This window comes from Oncorhynchus mykiss, chromosome 7 (genome assembly GCF_057628025.1).
Source record: "Oncorhynchus mykiss isolate SJ-2025 chromosome 7, ASM5762802v1, whole genome shotgun sequence".
Lineage (NCBI taxonomy): Eukaryota > Metazoa > Chordata > Actinopteri > Salmoniformes > Salmonidae > Oncorhynchus > Oncorhynchus mykiss.
In genome coordinates this window covers 37278146-37292500 of record NC_143028.1, presented here as the reverse complement: position 1 = coordinate 37292500, position 14355 = coordinate 37278146, and positions in this window count along the sequence as shown.

Genomic DNA, 14355 nt, shown 5'->3' with positions numbered 1-14355 from the left:
TCACACAATTTTACATCAATTTTTAGTATTTTTCAATTATTCTAATTTCAACAGCTCCTTGATCATGTAACCTACTGACCTGAAACAAAGTTCAGAATGTACACTCAGTGGGCCTACACATTGCACACCCTTAGTTTGTTCATTTTCATCTTACACGATTTTAGTATAGCTTACACCCTGGGATTTCTAAAACGTCTATAGTCCCTATGTCAGGAACCATGTGCCCCTGGTAAGCCGAAACAGGCTCAGAGACTAAGTCCCTACTCCAACCTCCACAGTGAGTGCTACCCCCAGCCTCAGAGTCCGGCCGCCCCTGCTCGGACTCTGAGTACCCCCCGTCTTGGAGGAGGCCTCCTCTTGCACCTGGTGACCCTTTGACTTCCGCAGCTAGTCCCAACCTGACTCACAGTCCCACCAGAGGACAGGCCCGGGCGGATGGGCGACCACCACCTATCCCCCTACCTATCCAGAGCCCAATGTCAATGTCTTACGCCTTCTACACGCCTGCCTGGGCTCTCTCACACTCTGTGTCTGGCCTCTGGACCTGGCCCTTCTGCGTGCACCTAGTAACCTGGGAATGTGACCTACAACCCTCAAACTGCTGTCAGAATATCCACTGATAAGCCATAAGTAAAGTAGGATGGTGGAGGAAGACGTCTTCCACCCCGACAAAAGCTTGGTTCGAGGGCTGACTTTAATTTGTTCGCAGCGAGTGAGCTGCTCTGCTACGTACGAAACCTTGACCCAGAATCAGGTCGTCTACGAGTGATTTAGCACCAGGTTCACCACAAAGATGCGGTGCCGCAGCAGGAGAGGGGCGGGAAACTCATCCGGCCGCACCCCAACCCCGTCACGAACGGTTCTACTCACCTGCCAGAAGAGGCAGGCTATCCTGGGTCAACCGAAGATCCGCGGCGCTACGGTATTGTTACGTTTAGGGTGGATTCTGACTTAGAGGCGTTCAGTCATAATCCCACAGATGGTAGCTTTGCACCATTGGCTCCTAAGCCAAGCATATACACCAAATGTCTGAACCTGCGGTTCCTCTCGTACTGAGCAGGATTACTACAGTTGGGCAAACTCCTTTGAATTTCATTAAGTTGACATTCAGTGATCCGTGCCCAATGGGAATCTAAACTTATTCTGTCCATTTTATGGGTCCGCAGCAAATTAATGGGCATGGATGGTACCACTCACATCAGATGTAGGCCTCCCTCCCGGGACAAGCTGGAAATGCCTCTCCCGACTTCGTAGGGCACGAGCCAGATCCATGCAATGCCCTATCACTGCGGGGCCAATGGTTTTAGTCTCCACCTCGAGTCTAGTGAGCGTAGAGGAGACTTCCCCACCTACAATGTGCGATGTCCCGCACTCAGGCAAGCCTGAGGCCTGGTAGTGTCAGCTAATGGTAAGGCACATGCCATCTCCACTACATGCGCCAAGGAGCATGTTGGAGAGCTCCCACATAGAATGTGTAGAGTCCCGCACCTGGCAGTGTTCATAACCGCTAAGCACATTCCATCTCTATTTTGTGCTCCACTGTTAGCGGATCCAGCCAAAGCAAGTGTTCAATTCAAACCTTTGCGGTTTATAGTTAGCTAAGTATACGGGGGACAGCCGTTGGAGAGACTCCCTCAACCAGGTGACACACAGAGTAGGGGTTGGAAGAGCCCTCCAAGGGCTATGGTACTATTTACCATCTTTCCTTTTAACCTATCCAAGGTAGTCCCTCTCAGCCGGACCAGGGTTTCGTTTGGTCTGAAGGCACCTTTTGCTCCAGTTTATTGCTATGTTAGGACCACCTGCTAGCAGGTGACAATGTATGGATTGGGGTCGTCCGTATTCGACTTCACATTAATTCGGGAGGCGTGGAACCTTAATGTCCTGGGCTAAGGACTCCTTAATAGAGTCATAGTTACTCCTGCCGTTTACGCACGCTTCACTGAATTTCGTCACTTGGGCATTCAGAGCACTGGGCGGAAATCACATCTCGTCAACAACCACCTTGCACCTTCACAATGCTTTGTTTTAATCAAACAGTCGGATTCCCCTGGTCCTCACCAGTTCTAAGTCAGCTGCTAGGCGAACAGGGCCGTAGCTGGGGAGATCCGCGAGAAGGGCCCGGCGCACATCCAGAGTCGTCGCCACCAACTCCCCACCGGTCCGCCTTCGGCCCGCCGACAGACACCACCCCTACACACCCCCCACACGCACCCCCGTGCGCGACCACAAGATGGGCAGCACAACAAACTTGCAACGGGTAGCGAGAGGAGGGCGACGGAGCAACTGCTCCCTCAGCCGCGGCTCGAGCCCAGCCCCGCTTCGCACCCCAGCCCGAGCGACCCAGCCCTTAGAGCCAATCCTTATCCCGAAGTTACGGATCTGACTTTCCAACGTCCTTTACCTACATTGTTATAACTTGCCAGAGGCTGTTCACCTTGAAGACCTGCTGCGGATATTGGTTCGGCCCGGCTTGAGATTTACACCCTCTCCCCCGGATTTTCAAGGGTCAGCAGGAGCGCCACGTACGCCGCAGGAACCGCAATGCTTTCCAGGGCTTGGGCCCCTCTCTCGGGGTGAACCGATTCCAGGGCGCCCTGCCCTTCACAAAGAAAAGAGAACACCTTGCAGGCGCTCATCTCCGCCAGTCCATGGACATTCTGAAAGTAGTTTAAGGTTAGTAGGTCACATGACCAAGGAGCTTGTGAAATTAAAAAGTTAGAAATATTTGTGTAAAAACATGTGAGATGAAAATGGACAAACGAAAGGGTATGCAATGTGTAGACCCACTGAGTGTACATTCTGAACTTTGTTTGAGGTCAGTAGGTCACATGACCAAGGAGCTATTGCAATTCGAATGTAAAAAAAGTTTGTACTGTTTACACTCCCTAACTATTTCAACTAGGAATACAAAATGCTGCTCACATTTCCACATGTTTAGTAGCTTTGGAAATAAAATGAATGTCAAAATCGTGAAAATATGACCTGTGCACTACGAGCAATTTTTCCAACATCATGACACTTATTTGGAGTCTGTGGCTCAAGTGTTTTGAAAGCACGAATATCCATTGAATATTCAACCTGAAACTAAAAAGCTGGCGACTTAGACTGACCAGTAGCCTAACACTGGAAGAAAGTAAAGACAACAACTCAGTAAGGTACCATAGCTGGTTACTGTAATTAATCTATCTGGCTATGATGTGTTAATCTGATCCCTTCCAGAATGTCAACAAGATGTCTGTACACATTTATTTCAATAGTGTGTGCACGTCCTTCCATATAAAACAGCATGCACCAGTATCATGAAAGTTAATAGGTAAATGGCCTAATGATAAATGCTAACACAGAAATATTGTCATATGTAGCATGGCATGCATACAAAAGTATTACAGTCATTATAATATTGCCACTTTGACATTTATGTTTCCATCATTCCAAGACATGTCTTAATGCAGCAATCAACAGTAGAAACAATAATAAAAGTGGCTCCCTACCCCTGGTATGGTGAAAAACTGAGGGATGGGCCTGGAGAAATGTATCCACTCTCAAATTAATAGATAGATCTATGGATGCAAGGACTGGCCATCCATGACATCAAAATTATAGTTTGAACAATGTTTTGAGGCTATATAGTTTATTTTGGATACTGATGGAGTACAACAGTTGAACTAAACTCATGAAGCATTTATAAATTATGTTCTTCAAGAATCAATGGGGAGAACAAGTATTTGATACACTGCCGATTTTGCAGGTTTTCCTACTTACAAAGCATTTAGAGGTCTGTAATTTTTATCATAGGTACACTTCAACTGTGAGAGACGGAATCTAAAACAAAAATCCAGAAAATCACATTGTATGATTTCTAAGTAATTAATTTGCACATGTTAACAAATTAAATATCCTAAAAACAGGACAGGTCAAGGTAAAATGGACAATGTGAAATTGACAATCAGGCTACTCACAACTGCTGTCCAGGAGTTTCACCCAGTGGGCTAATTTGTCATGATCAGTGGTTTGAAGTTTGTATCCATAAACATTTTTTACGAGCAGATCACATCGAAAAATTAAATACTTCTGCATTTCCCGCTGTGTAAACACATTGCAAATAGGCTCAGGATAACTCCTCATGATAAAGTTGGGGTGCTGATATTCAGATCTTAAATAGCTAAATTGATTAATCATAGGAATCAGGACTAAAAATGCCAATGCAACGGCCTATTTTACGAACGGTGGGCCTACCAAATGGATGGGCATTCATAAAATTCCATTGTGGGTTGACATGGTAGGCGTCTTGTTTTTGGTCCTGACCGGACGTTAGGCTTACCACATAGATGGGCATTCCTAAAATCAAATGTCAGGCAACACTGTAGGCCAGGGATGGGCGACTCCAGTCCTCTGGGGCCTGATTGGTGTCACACTTTGTCCCCAGCCCCAGCTAACACATCTGACTCCAATAATCTACTAATCATGATCTTCAGTTTAGAATACAATTTGTTTCATCAGCTGTGTTGACTAGAGATGGGGAAAAAGTGTGACACCACTCTGTATTTTCAACGCCCGGAAAATACATATTTTCACCATTCATTCAGAACCTAAATTGAACCTAACTTCAACGTATGGAAAAATTCTTATTTTAGACGTATTTTCAACATAATTTTGCTTACTGGGACTATTCTTGTAGGGGCAGCAGAACGGTCAAGACTTCAGGTGTCAACTGCCTGTCTCTGAAACCTGAAACCTGAAAAGCAGTGCCTTGCCCACACCAATGTGAGAGCGAGGCAAAAGGTCCAGGTGGGGAACTGATGGGAGACCATGCCAGGGCTGCCCTCAACAGAGAACAAGAAACATAGGCCTATCTTAAAATACTTAAAATATCTTAAAAGGTTGGCAAACCTTGAAAAGGTGTACTTTGTCCTCGAAGCGATGTTCACCAAGGTGACATTCTGGTGAAATTTACCCTACTTCTGTTCATTTTTATGTCTGCATATGATCAGTCTATCATAATTCTATCTACAGTATAAGTGCATAATATCCTACTAAAGCAAATTTGATGGGTAGCCATGCTGGGACTCCCTGTGACAAACAGTCCAGCACTGTTTGGACAAACAGTCCAGGGGTGTCAAACTCAATTCCTGGAGAGTCACTTTCCTTTCAATTCGTGTTTAATTAAAACCTATAAAACCAGATGAGAGGAGTTCCAAATGAATAAGCCAACACATTCCTCTCTCCAGGAACTGTGTTTGACAAGGTGAAATATGTCAAGCACGTGGAGTGATGATTACAACACATGCAAAGTGTTTGCTCTTGATAAAAACGCATATACAGTGCCTTGCGAAAGTATTCGGCCCCCTTGAACTTTGCGACCTTTTGCCACATTTCAGGCTTCAAACATAAAGATATAAAACTGTATTTTTTTGTGAAGAATCAACAACAAGTGGGACACAATCATGAAGTGGAACGACATTTATTGGATATTTCAAACTTTTTTAACAAATCAAAAACTGAAAAATTGGGCGTGCAAAATTATTCAGCCCCTTTACTTTCAGTGCAGCAAACTCTCTCCAGAAGTTCAGTGAGGATCTCTGAATGATCCAATGTTGACCTAAATGACTAATGATGATAAATACAATCCACCTGTATGTAATCAAGTCTCCGTATAAATGCACCTGCACTGTGATAGTCTCAGAGGTCCGTTAAAAGCGCAGAGAGCATCATGAAGAACAAGGAACACACCAGGCAGGTCCGAGCTACTGTTGTGAAGAAGTTTAAAGCCGGATTTGGATACAAAAATATTTCCCAAGCTTTAAACATCCCAAGGAGCACTGTGCAAGCGATAATATTGAAATGGAAGGAGTATCAGACCACCGCAAATCTACCAAGACCTGGCTGTCCCTCTAAACTTTCAGCTCATACAAGGAGAAGACTGATCAGAGATGCAGCCAAGAGGCCCATGATCACTCTGGATGAACTGCAGAGATCTACAGCTGAGGTGGGAGACTCTGTCCATAGGACAACAACCAGTTGTATATTGCACAAATCTGGCCTTTATGGAAGAGTGGCAAGAAGAAAGCCATTTCTTAAAGATATCCATAAAAAGTGTCGTTTAAAGTTTGCCACAAGCCACCTGGGAGACACACCAAACATGTGGAAGAAGGTGCTCTGGTCAGATGAAACCAAAATTGAACTTTTTGGCAACAATGCAAAACGTTATGTTTGGCGTAAAAGCAACACAGCTGAACACACCATCCCCACTGTCAAACATGGTGGTGGCAGCATCATGGTTTGGGCCTGCTTTTCTTCAGCAGGGACAGGGAAGATGGTTAAAATTGATGGGAAGATGGATGGAGCCAAATACAGGACCATTCTGGAAGAAAACCTGATGGAGTCTGCAGAAGACCTGAGACTGGGACGGAGATTTGTCTTCCAACAAGACAATGATCCAAAACATAAAGAAAAATCTACAATGGAATGGTTCAAAAATAAACATATCCAGGTGTTAGAATGGCCAAGTCAAAGTCCAGACCTGAATCCAATCGAGAATCTGTGGAAAGAACTGAAAACTGCTGTTCACAAATGCTCTCCATCCAACCTCACTGAGCTCGAGCTGTTTTGCAAGGAGGAATGGGAAAAAATGTCAGTCTCTCGATGTGCAAAACTGATAGAGACATACCCCAAGCGACTTACAGCTGTAATCGCAGCAAAAGGTGGCGCTACAAAGTATTAACTTAAAGGGGCTGAATAATTTTGCACGCCCAATTTTTCAGTTTTTGATTTGTTAAAAAAGTTTGAAATATCCAATAAATGTCGTTCCACTTCATGATTGTGTCCCACTTGTTGTTGATCCTTCACAAAAAAATACAGTTTTATATCTTTATGTTTGAAGCCTGAAATGTGGCAAAAGGTCGCAAAGTTCAAGGGGGCCGAATACTTTTGCAAGGCACTGTATACTTTATCTGCCTTAAACTAGTTTGAAAACTGTAAAGCGTATTTATGGAAAATACATGTTGTATGTTTCTGAACTATGTGCCATGCTGCCTTGTTGACAATATGACATGGTGGCGCAGATTCAAGTTCTATTTAAGCAGGGCGCTTCTCCCTCACCGTTTAAAATACACATGTTCAGCAGATGTTATTGCGGCTGTAGTGAAATACTTGTGCTTCTTTTTTTATTTAACCAGGCAAGTTGTTTAAGAAAATTCTTATTTACGTTTTTATCCCTGGGCAACAAATACGGGTAACAAATAACAAAACATTAGGAACACCTTCCTAATATTGTTTTGCACCCCCTTTTGCCCCCAGAACAGCCTCAATTCGTCAGGGCATGGACTCTGCAAGGTGTCAAGTGTTCCACAGGGATGCTGGCCCATGTTGACTCCAATGCTTCCCACAGTTATGTCAAGTTGTCTGGATGTCGTTTGGGTGGTGGACCATTTTTGATACACACGGGAAAATGTTGAGCGGGAAAAACCCAGCACTATTGTAGTTCTGAAACAAACCGGCGCACCTAGCACCTATACCCCGTTCAAAGTAACTTAATTATTTTACCTTGACCATTCACCCTCTGAATGGCACAGACACAATCTATTTAATCAATTTAATCCAGACAGTCTGTGTATATAAAACACATGAAATCATGTTTTTTTTTTACTGCACTGTGCCTTTAACCTTCTATTTTTCAGTGGTGGAAAAATGTAATAGATGTAAATGTAATTGCTAAAATATACTTAAAGATGCACAATATAGAAATCGAACTGCCATTTCCTGGTTGCTAAATTTCGAATTTCCTAATTTCAGTTTATGTAACAAAACAAGCATTCACTGTATAGAGCAGAGTTTCCCAAAATTTGTCCTGGGCCCCCCCTGGGTGCACATTTTGGTTTTTGCCCTAGCACTACACAGCTGCTTCAAATAACCAACTCATCATCAAACTTTGATTATTTGAATCAGCTGTGTAGTGCTAGGGCAAAAACCAAAATGTGCACCAAAAATATTGTATATTCAGCTGTTTGAAGCTTGTGTACAAAACCGAAAGTAAAAGATGGAAAAACAAAACTTCAGAACTGGAAGCATAGAAACCTATCTGGGCTAGCTAAAGACAACGTCATACAATTGCATGTGGCTAGTAGTATTACAGAATATTATTATTATTATTATTTTATCTGAGGGAGCACCTATGGGCATGACGCCTCTGATTCCTGTAATTCCCAGTTGAGTTGACACCTATGGCCCTTGTCTTCTGAACGCCCATTCCTCCAACTCCTACACATGACTGCCCTCTGCTGGTATACTATAGTTATTTTGGATATCCACATGAACAATTTTGGAGCGTGGTTAATATGCTCGTAATTACGAGACTGATTAGAGCTGGAATCTGTGTAGTGAAACAGAATGTAAGCTCGGGAGACTTCCGGATGGTTGTATGAGGTTATCCTCTGCCTTTTTCTTTTGTTATAGAATAATAGATATAGCCTACAATACAGATAAAACAACAAGATTACAAAATAAAGTCAAATTGCCTGGCCTACATTGTATCATGATCCATGTCTTCTTACATACTAAAAAACGTACTCAAAATGGCCATACAGTGAATTCAATATTCTTTAGGAATTAGTCTTGGCTATCATGCACCAGAACAAGAAGGATACAACAATAAACTAAACATTTCTTGCACCTTTTCTGAACCTACTTATAAGATATTCAAATAAATTACATTTTTGGTTTCATATCCTGAAACATTTGTGGCTAGAACAACCCTTTCAGGTAAGTACTGCATCAGCTGATCAGCTGCCTCATGCCATCATTCAGTGCCTATGGAACCAAGAGCAGGTGTCCTTTTGGCTAAACAGCCAACTGTCTGTTCAGACCACAGTGTGTGTTTCCTTATGGGCCTTGGTTGTTACGTTTTTCAATACTTGCACAGTTGTTACCACATGACAATTTTTGACTTAGTAATCTAATATCAACCTCCCTGCACTACTTTGCAACTACCAGACTATGTTATGCAATTGTATCCCTGAAAGCTTCACATTGACTTTCAACCACACAAAGGCTACTTGACAGATAAGCCTACATTAAACCCTATCAACACACACACACAAACAGCTGTAGGTCCAGTGGCCATTCCCCAGAGCCCTCCCAAGTAGGCCTCACACTGTGAAATGTAAACAGTAAACAGGACAGAGCTTCCTGTGTGTGTGTGTGTGTGTGTGTGTGTGTGTGTGTGTGTGTGTGTGTGTGTGTGTGTGTGTGTGTGTGTGTGTGTGTGTGAGTGTGAGTGTGAGTGTGAGTGAGTGGGCCCATGCAGAGCCTGCTAGCCCAGCTGTCGCTGCCATAACCCAGGACTTGAGAGGCTGAGCAAGCTCTGCAAGACACATGCTGGAGGGCCACTGTGTGCTATCACCTCCTCCTCCCAGGCCTTCTACCCTGCCCCTAGCTTCCTTCCTTCCCTTTGTTCAGACTTCAGGGCAGACATCGTCAAGCTGAGCACACAAACACATGCATATGAACGTGTGCTCTCATCTTTATTAGGCTCCCTCGGCCAACGCATATCACATTTACTACGTCTCTTTACCTACTAACATTTCACTTTCATTTGTGGTCTGGCTCCCCTTCTACATCCAAATACCAGACGAGGATTAAACAGATCTGGAGGCTGGGGCTAAAGCTGCAGTGGGGCAAAAAAAAATGTAGTCAGCCACCAATTGTGCAAGTTCTCCCACTTAAAAAGATGAGAGAGGCCTGTAATTTTCATCATAGGTACACTTCAACTATGATAGATACAATTATGGGAAAAAATCCAGAAAATCACATTGTAGGATTTTGAATGAATTTATTTGTAAATTATGGTGGAAAATAAGTATTTGGTCACCTACAAACAAGCAAGATTTCTGGCTCTCACAGACCTCTAACGTCTTCTTTAAGAGGCTCCTCTGTCCTCCACTCTTTACCTGTATTAATGGCACCTGTTTGAACTTGTTATCAGTATAAAAGACACCTGTCCACAACCTCAAACAGTCACACTCCAAACTCCACTATGGCCAAGACCAAAGAGCTGTCAAAGGACACCAGAAACAAAATTGTAGACCTGCACCAGGCTGGGAAGACTGAATCTGCAATAGGTAAGCAGCTTGGTTTGAAGAAATCAACTGTGGGAGCAATTATTAGGAAATGGAAGATATACAAGACGACTGATAATCTCCCTCGATCTGGGGCTCCACGCAAGATCTCACCCGTGGGGTCAAAATGATCACAAGAACGGTGAGCAAAAATCCCAGAACCACACGGGGGGACCTAGTGAATGACCTGCAGAGAGCTGGGACCAAAGTAACAAAGCCGACCATCAGTAACACACTACGCCGCCAGGGACTCAAATCCTGCAGTGCCAGATGTGTCCCCCTGCTTAAGCCAGTACATGTCCAGGCCCGTCTGAAGTTTGCTAGAGAGCATTTGGATGATCCAGAAGAAGATTGGGAGAATGTCATATGGTCAGATCAAACCAAAATATAACTTTTTGGTAAAAACTCAACTCGTTGTGTTTGGAGGACAAAGAATGCTGAGTTGCATCCAAAGAACACCATACCTACTGTGAAGCATGGGGGTGGAAACATCATGCTTTGGGGCTGTTTTTCTGCAAAGGGACCAGGACGACTGATCCATGTAAAGGAAAGAATGAATGGGGCCATGTATCGTGAGATTTTGAGTGAAAACCTCCTTCCATCACCAAGGGCATTGAAGATGAAACGTGGCTGGGTCTTTCAGCATGACAATGATCCCAAACACACCGCCCGGGCAACGAAGGAGGGGCTTCGTAAGAAGCATTTCAAGGTCCTGGAGTGGCCTAGCCAGTCTCCAGATCTCAACCCCATAGAAAATCTTTGGAGGGAGTTGAAAGTCTGTGTTGCCCATCAACAACTCCAAAACATCACTGCTCTAGAGATCTGCATGGAGGAATGGGACAAAATACCAGCAACAGTGTGCAAAATCCTTGTGAAGGCTTACAGAAAACGTTTGACCTCTGTCATTGCCAACAAAGGGTATATAACATAGTATTGAGATAAACTTTTGTTATTGACCAAATAATTATTTTCCACCATAATTTGCAAATAAATTCATTAGAAATCCTACAATGTGATTTTCTGATTTTTTTTTCTTCTCATTTTGTCTGTCATAGTTGAAGTGATGAAAATTACAGGCCTCTCTCATCTTTTTAAGTGGGAGAACTTGCACAATTGGTAGCTGACTAAATACTTTTTTGCCCCACTGTAAATACACAAACTGCTACTCATCTTGATTTTAGCTTTATTTAACTAGGCAAGTCAGTTAAGAACAAACTCTTATTTACAATGACGGCCTCCCCCTGATGACACTGGGCCAATTGTGCACAGCCCTATGGGTCTCCTTTTCTTGGCCAGTTGTGATACAGCCTGGAATTGAAGCAGGATCTGTAGTGATGCCTCTAGCATTTAGATGCAGTACCTTAGACCGCTGTTCCACTCAGGAACCCCTAAACCTATCACGGAGGTGGCTGTTAGAAGGTACTGATAACATGGAGGTGGTTGTTGGAAGATACAAAGGACAAGTGCAACATTTTAAATACATGTCTCATAAATGTGTTATAACCTTTCTTTGAAAAGGTAAAACAGTAGTTTTAAATATAGTTCTCAAATAAAACACTTTCCCCTTACTATTACTATTACTATTTACAATTACTTTAAAGCTCTTTCGTTTGTATTTACTGTCATGTAAAACTTAATTTGATCATTGCATATGTATTTTGTACAACTACATTTGACCGAGGAGGGGGTTTCAAAATGTTACTGGGATTGACTCTTAAAACTTGGTACCCACCATGAATGTGTTGTCTTGTCTTAACAGTTCCATCACTCATTCCAGAAGTATTTCATTCTGCTAACCACCAATCAGCCCTGATGGGTAGACAGCAGATGCTGGCAGTGATGAAGACTGTTCAAAGCGTGAAGTCATAGTCAAACATTTTCCTTGTCGGAGTAATGGTTTGTGTGTTTCAACTGCATACTCACATTTCTTGCATCCATGGAGTGAAAACATGTCTGAACAGGTTCTTTTGTTTCTGAACATTACACTCCCCCCCAAAAAATCCCATGTAAAACACACAGACTCCCACCGAAATTCCAGTTGTGAGAGGTAGTGTTTTGAGGGGTGGTGAGAAACTTAAGAGGACATTGTAAGACTAACAAAGCTCCTCTCATTCTTAGAGAATACATTGGGCTCTTATTGACAGGTAAGCGACACCCCTCTATACTCCAGATGGAAATCTGGAGGTACTTATCCATGGACCTAGTCCCTATTTGTTTGACCGGAGCAAGTGACTTGTGATAAGGGGTTTCTGGTATCTAGTGCTTTATACACTTTGTGTGTAGTTTGGTCAGAAAATATTGTGTACTTCAGTTTACCCACACACACACAATCTGTCTTAAGGATTCCTTAAGTAGACCCAATGCAGCTGTTGTTTTTATATCAATATCACATCATTTTTTTGGGTAACAATTAAGTACCTTACTGTAATAGATTTCCATTTAAATAGGCAAAAATGTATTTTTAGCAAAAAAAAATATTTCTAACCCTAACCCTTTTGCTAGGACTGTCTGGCAGTGGTCTGAGTGGGGAGGGAAAACTGAAAACTAGCTGTTATTGGCAGAGAGGTTTGTAAACTCTCTTGTTATTGGTCTATTAACCAATTTACCACATGTAAAGTCACAGTAGAAAGCCAAAACTCCCTTCCATGCAAATTTGCTGATTAGAAGGTCTTGTGTAGATTATATTTTCAACCAGCTACTACCAGGAACATGGCCGTAACTACGGATGAGGACACCGAGGTCCGGACCTTAGTAATAATAATTTAAAAAAAAGAATAACACCAAGAACAACAAAAAATACATGTATATTGTGTACACAATAAATAAAATCAATTCCGCGTTATCGTCTAAATATTGCTCCCAGCGCTGACCACAGCAGAAGAACGCTCTATATTCGTAATCTGACTGAGTTATAATCACGCCTGACTCTTTACAAATGAATGGATTCATGAACAGTGGTTTGTTATGTTGGCCTCACGGATTTGCCTTTTTAGCAACACATTCACCACTCTCAAACGGCTAACGCTGCCCCGAGACGTGAAACGAACTAACCCAGCTCGCAGTCGACTCAAGTAGACAACTAGACGCTGCTGACGGTGTGTTTGCGAGATGCCGGACTAAAGGCCATTTTAAACCGTCTACAGACATCCCCCAAACAAACAAAAACTCTCAGAGAATGAATGCACATCTGGTAAATAGTCGCTTATATATATGTCAGTCAGGTGGCTAGCTGCCGGCAGAGAATTCTACTGCAATAACGTTGAAGGGCTTTGGCTAGTATTATTTAGCCAGCTAGAAGGATGAAGTAAGAAGCAAAACGGAGCCTAACGCAGTAGGAGCAAAAAATAATAACGTTGCTTTACAGAGAGTAGGCTACCGAGACAGACATTGAGTGGTGAGGCTGAAACAGGCTGCAATAGAGCCACACAGTGGAGGTGTCATAATACCCATAAAACCTAGCGTTCAAACAGGGAAATGGTTCCAATCGTTTTTCCACCATTCATGTTTTCCATAGGGGATTTTAGAAACACATAAAATAAGGACTGTGATTTGTGTTTGTAGATCTATTGAGGTAAATTCACATACGGCAGCCAATGTGATAATGGCTGGGTCATTTTAGCTATTCTCCAAATAGCATTAAATAATATATATATTTTGAGGGGAAATTGAAGCTCATTTACTGCATCTGGATCTCACTAAAACTCAAATCCTGGTTAAAAACACTGATAAAAATAAAAACTTTTACAGTTTTAGTTTCATCAGCTGTTGTACAATATGATAGAAAACATAGGAAAACAGGATTTCGACTGCACTAGGCCTTTAAACAATGACTAAAGAGAATTCAGCAACCAGCACAAACTCTAAATAGAAACCACTTACAGAGGCAGGGGCTTAAATGCAATGTTTCATCACACTGGCAAACCTTCATCATTGACTAGCTATGTGTCTGGGCGCCCTAACCGTGAGAACCGTGAAAAACAGTAGGCACATTCATTTGGGCATTACACACAATCCAGAGTGGCTTCACAATAGTGCTCCACCTCTCTGTTTGCTGATAGCATGAGAGGTGTAAGAAAAGAAGGGGGTGGGAGAGGCTGAATGACATGGTGTTGATGCTGCCGCTGTTCGCTGACCCTCGAAATGCGGGCCCAGCCCCCAGTGTGAAGTACTTTTGTGTTGGCAGATCCCAAAGAAGCATGGAACCAGCGGAGAGGGGGGTAGGATGGGTACCGGCCGGGGG